At 42.2% G+C, this 6,438-nt stretch overlaps 1 non-coding gene across 1 annotated transcript; it reads left to right on the forward strand.

Moving 5' to 3' along the window:
* The first annotated feature begins 4,929 nt into the window (after positions 1-4,929).
* LOC141662473 (small nucleolar RNA R71) lies at positions 4,930-5,036 on the forward strand. Its single transcript, XR_012550589.1, has one exon. It is a non-coding gene; the product is annotated as a small nucleolar RNA R71 (small nucleolar RNA).
* Positions 5,037-6,438: the final 1,402 nt, after the last annotated feature.

Raw genomic sequence — 6,438 nt, forward strand, 5'->3', positions numbered from 1 at the left:
TGCGCGGCCGCTCAGCATAGCTGCGCGGGCGCCCAGAGGGTCTCTGGAAAAAAAAAATTTCAACCCCTGTTTTCTGATTTTTTTGTGTTTTTGGATAGGTTATTAACTTCTAAGGGTTCCTGTAACAACAATTCATGGGTTGCCTCCCACACAGCGCTTCTTTTTCGTCATTAGCTTGACGTTCCGTACCTTTCTCACGTAGTCAACAAAATGGCACTAATCACCTCTCGGTTTGCCATGTCCCCGTAGTAGTGCTTCAACCGCTGACCGTTAACCTTGAATGCTTGGTCCGAATCATTCTAAAAAATTTCCACCGCTCCGTGTGGAAACACAGTTTTGACAATAAAAGGTCCAGACCACCTTGATTTCAACTTCCCAGGAAAAAGTCGCAGCCGAGAGTTGAATAACAGAACTTGTTGCCCTGGCACAAATAACTTAGGATGTAGCTTCCTATCGTGCCACCTCTTCACCTTTTCCTTATACATTTTGTTATTCTCGTATGCTTGAAGTCGAAATTCATCAAGTTCATTAAGCTGAAGCATTCTTTTCTTACCAGCTGCATCTAAATCCAGGTTCAATTTCTTCAATGCCCAGTAGGCCTTATGCTCAAGCTCCGCCGGTAGATGACATCCCTTACCGTACACCAACTGAAACGGTGACATCCCAAGTGGAGTTTTGTATGCTGTTCTGTAAGCCCAAACAGCTTCATCGAGCTTTAAAGACCAATCCTTCCTTGACGGACAAACAACCTTTTCTAGAATGCGCTTTATCTCTCTGTTAGACACTTCCGCTTGACCATTTGTTTGCGGGTGATAGGCAGTAGCTACTCGATGATTCACATTATAACGCTGCATCATAGAAGTGAACTTACGGTTGCAAAAATGCGATCCTTCATCACTTATGATTACCCGAGGTGTTCCAAACCTTATGAAAATTTGCTTATGAAGAAAATTTAGCACTGCCTTTGCATCATTTGTCGGTAAAGCTTTAACTTCGACCCATTTTGAGACATAATCGACTGCCAGCAAGATGTACTGATTATTGCAAGACGAGATAAAAGGCCCCATGAAATCGATTCCCCATACATCAAAGACCTCGACTTCAAGCATCACATTTAATGGCATCTCATCCTTCCTTGACAAATTTCCCACTCTTTGGCAACGATCACACCTTAAAACAAACTGATGAGCATCCTTGAACAAGGTGGGCCAGAAAAAACCTGCTTGCAGAATACGAGCTGCCGTCTTCTCACCTCCATAGTGTCCACCATAAACCGTGGAATGGCAGTCTCGTAATATCCTCTCCGTCTCACAGAACGGGATACATCTCCTGATGATCTGGTCAGCTCCCTGTCTAAACAAATATGGTTCATCCCACATATACCACTTCACCTCATGCAAAAACTTCTTCTTTTGTGCGGATGTCAAATTATGAGGCATTATATTGCTGACAAGATAGTTTACAATATCTGCAAACCATGGTTCTTCCTCCTGAATTGCAAACAACTGCTCATCCGGAAAAGATTCATTGATTAACGTCCTATCTTGTGAAGTAGAATCGGGATTCTCCAACCTAGAGAGATGGTCAGCTACCTGATTCTCAGTACCTTTTCTATCTTTGATCTCTAACTCAAATTCCTGAAGTAAAAGCACCCAACGAATGAGTCTCGGCTTCGAATCCTTCTTAGAAACCAGATAGCGAATAGCTGCATGATCAGTGAATACTGTTACTTTCGTACCAAGCAGATAAGATCAAAATTTCTCAAAGCCAAAGACTATAGCCAAAAGCTCCTTCTCAGTAGTGGTGTAGTTCAATTGGGCCCCATTTAAAGTCTTACTCGCATAGTAGACCACATGGAAGAGATTTTTCTTGCGCTGTCCCAGAACTGCACCTACCGCATAGTCACTCGCATCACACATCATCTCAAACGGTTCTGTCCAATCTGGTGCTGTAATAACTGGTGCCGTGATCAAACTCTTCTTGAGAGTCTCGAATGCTGCCAAACATTCATCATCAAATTTGAAAGACACATCTTTCTCAAGTAAATTGCACAACGGCTTAGATATCTTTGAAAAGTCCTTGATGAATCGCCGATAAAAACCCGCATGACCGAGAAAACTACGGATTCCTTTCACCGAATTAGGTGGGGGAAGATTTTCAATGACTCCCACCTTGGCCTTGTCCACCTCCAGACCTTTGCTAGAGACCTTATGCCCAAGGATAATGCCTTCACGCACCATAAAATGACATTTCTCCCAATTAAGCACCAAATTAGTTTCCACGCATCTTTTGAGTACGGCGCGCAGATTATTCAAACATTCATCATATGAGTGTCCAAAGACGGAGAAGTCATCCATGAACACTTCGACGTTATTTCCAATCATGTCAGAGAATATAGCCATCATACATCTCTGAAAGGTGGCCGGGGCGCCACATAACCCAAACGAAACTCTTCGAAAAGCAAATGTGCCAAATGGACAAGTGAAGGTAGTCTTTTCCTGATCCTCTGGTGCAATACAAATCTGATTATACCCGGAATACCCATCCAGAAGACAAAAATACTCATATCCCGCCAATCTGTCAAGCATTTGATCAATGAATGGGAGAGGGAAGTGATCCTTCCTTGTGGCTTTGTTCAATTTTCTATAATCCATGCATACTCTCCATCCTGTAACTGTTCGAGTAGGGATGAGCTCATTCTTTTCATTTGCGACCACAGTGATACCTCCTTTCTTAGGTACACATTGCACGGGGCTCACCCACGAGCTGTCAGAAATAGGATAAATGATGCCTGCATCTAGCCATTTCAGAATTTCTTTCTTCACCACCTCCTTCATGATCGGGTTCAGTCTTCGCTGCTGTTCCACAGTTGGCTTACTACCTTCCTCTAACAGAATTTTATGCATACAATATGAAGGACTTATCCCCTTGATGTCTGCTATGGTCCATCCTATAGCCGATTTGAATTCTCTCAAAATCCTTAAGAGCTTGTCTTCCTCACTACCTGAAAGGTCAGCTGAAATAATAACAGGTAACGTAGATGAATCACCTAAAAAGGCATACCTCAAGTGTTCAGGTAATGGTTTGAGCTCTAAGGTAGGCGCTTCCTCTATTGATGGTTTGAGCTTCCCTTCAGCGTTCTTGAGGTCAGAAGTACCAAGAGATTCAAATGGTATATCTAGCTTTCGCTTCCAGGGAGAAGCGTTCAGATATTGTAATTGCTCGTTGCTATCTTCATCATCGCTGTCAAAATCCCCCACTAAGGCCTTTTCCAATGCATCAGACATTAGCATGTGATCGAGTTCCGAAGTAACTGCGGAATCAATCACATCCACTTTTAAACACTCCTCATCTTCTGTAGGGAATTTCATTGCCTTGAATACGTTGAAGGTCACATCCTGATCTTGGACCCGTATAGTAAGTTCCCCTTTTTGCACATCTATCAAGGTACGGCCAGTAGCCAAGAAAGGCCTCCCCAAGATTATGGGAATCTTCTTATCTTCCTCAAAATCCAGAATGACAAAATCTGCAGAAAAGAAGAGCTTATCCACCTTGACAAGCACATCCTCAACTATGCCCCTTGGGTAAGTAATGGAACGGTCAGCCAATTGTAGCGACATGTATGTGGGTTTTGGATCAGGCAGATCCAACTTTTTAAAGATCGACAAGAGCATCAGATTAATGCTTGCTCCCAAATCACAAAGGCACTTGTCAAAAGTTAGATTGCCAATGGTGCAAGGAATGGTGAAGCTTCCTGGATCTTTCAGTTTTGGTGGTAACTTTTGCTGCAGAACAGCGCTGCATTCTTCCGTGAGAGCAACGGTTTCAAGGTCATCCAGTTTCACCTTCCTTGAAAGAATAGCCTTCATAAACTTCGCATAACTAGGCATTTGTTCCAGAGCCTCAGCGAAAGGTATATTGATGTGAAGTTTCTTGAACACCTCCAGAAACTTCCCGAACTGTCTATCCAGCTTTTGTTGCTGCAATCTCTTAGGAAAAGGTGGTGGAGGATAGAGCTGTTTCTCCCCTGTATTAGCCTCAGGCAGAGTATGTTCAACAGTAGTCTTCCTTGGTTCCGCCGCTTTCTCCCTTTGCTTAGATTCTTCATCTCTAAGTTCAGCTTCGACTTCTTTTGCCTTTTCAGCATCAGCTACTTTTCCAGATCTTAAGGTAATAGCCTTGACTTGCTCTTTAGCTTTCTTCCTGCCTGGTACTTCCGTTTCACTGGGAAGAGTGCCAGGTTGACGATTGAGCACTGCATTGGCTAATTGACCGATTTGATTTTCCAAGGTCTTGATAGAAACCGCCTGACTCTTGCACAACAGCTTAAGTTCCTCAAAATCAGCACTAGTAGGTGCAGCTGCACTTACCTGTTGAGGATATGATTGTCTTGTAGCATACTGTTGTGGTTGCTGGAATCCAGGTGGGTTAAACTGTTTACTCACTCCTTGCTGATATGGTGGCTGAATAGCATTCTGATTATTCCCCCAGCTGAAATTTGGATGATTTCTGTTGTTAGGATGATAGGTCGCTGGCACAGGCTGCTGTTGTCGCTGATAATTATTCACATACTGAACAGATTCATTGACAAGAGAACACTGATCCGTAGCATGAGAACCTGCACAAAGCTCACAAACCATAGCTATTTGATTAACTCCATACGTAGCCAAAGAATCAACCTTCATTGATAGCGCTTGGAGCTGGGCTGCAATAGCGGTGGCTGCATCAACTTCCAGAATACCTGCTACCTTGCCTGTCATCATCCTTTGAGTTGGGTTTTGATGCTCATTTGCAGCCATCGTCTCGATAAGATTATACGCCTCAGTATAGCTTTTAGCCCATAAGGCGCCTCCAGCTGCTGCATCGAGCATGGGCCGAGATTGGGCCCCCAAACCATTATAAAAACCAGTGATTACCATCCAATCCGGCATTCCATGATGTGGACATTTTCTCAACATTTCCTTGTAGCGTTCCCAAGCCTCGCACATAGATTCTGTAGGTTGCTGCGCAAATTGAGTAAGAGCACTCCTCATAGCAGCAGTCTTTGCCATTGGATAAAACTTCACCAGAAACTTTTGCACAAGATCTTGCCACGTAGTGATTGACCCAGCTGGTTCCGAATGTAACCAGTCTTTAGCTTTATCCCTCAGTGAGAATGGGAAAAGCCTCAACTTGATAGCCTCATCAGTCACGCCATTATACTTAAAAGTGCTGCAGATCTCGACAAAATTCCTTATGTGCATGTTGGGGTCTTCAGTTGCCGCTCCTCCAAAAGAAACAGAATTCTGCACCATCTGAATAGTGCCCTACTTGATTTCAAAGGTGTTAGCTTGAATAGCCGGATGAAGGATGCTTGACTGAATGTCATCAATTTTAGGCCGAGAAAAATCCATAAGAGCTGGATCAGCTTGAACAATACGATCTCCCATGTTTACTGGTTCTTTCTGCTCAGTTCCTGAATCCGAATCCTCAAAATCTAACTTCTCCGGAGTATCAAGAACTTCGTCTTTCTCCTCAGCTGTATCTAAGGTCCTCTTGCGAGACGAGAACGAGTTTGCATAAACGCTTGCTAAAGTACCTGAAACACAACCGAAAAGAGTAATTAACTACTACGTCCTAATCACTGAGTCCTAATGACCAATGATGGTAAGTACATAAACTAAACAAATACGCCGAGTCCCCGGCAGCGGCGCCAAAAACTTGTTAGGGCGAAATCACGCACTAATATTCACGCAAGTATACGCGTTCGCAAGTAATATAGAATACTTTCTAGTTCGTTCCCTCAGAGACTCAGACTAAATTATTGTCTAATTTAACTCACTCACCAATGTATGATTACTTCTCAATGTTAAGATAATAACACTTAAAATTGTTGATTAAATATTAACTATAATTAACTACTTAATTAACCACTTAACTAACACTTCAATTTATCAATAATAAAACACTCATGAGATCACAACTTCATTATTACTTCCTTCTATAGCCATAGTTATTACCTTTAGCATGTGACAGTGATGATATTAATCGAATAACACGAAACTGATAAAAGCCAACTTTCATTGTACTAATACCATTCTACCAAGCATCCACAATTAAGATAGAAGTTGAATAATCATCAATTATGTTGAGTTCCTATATGTCTACAGAAATTGACAACACAACGATTTAAGCACAAGTTATTCCTTTTGATTACATAGGGAAAATAAAACTGTTAGAGTTACCCACTAATCATGCATAATGTACATGAACCTATGCTAGCATGGCAAGTTCTAAATCTCAAGATCCACCGTCGCTTCACAAGAGATTAACACCCTATCTTATATGTTCGCGACGCACATAAGACGAATACGCACAACCAATACTAGATATCATGCAATCATCACATACTAAAGTATTAAACAATTAACTAAAGAATTCCATAATAAATCCGTTGCA

This window comes from Apium graveolens, chromosome 5 (genome assembly GCF_009905375.1).
Source record: "Apium graveolens cultivar Ventura chromosome 5, ASM990537v1, whole genome shotgun sequence".
Classification (NCBI taxonomy): Eukaryota; Viridiplantae; Streptophyta; class Magnoliopsida; order Apiales; family Apiaceae; genus Apium; species Apium graveolens.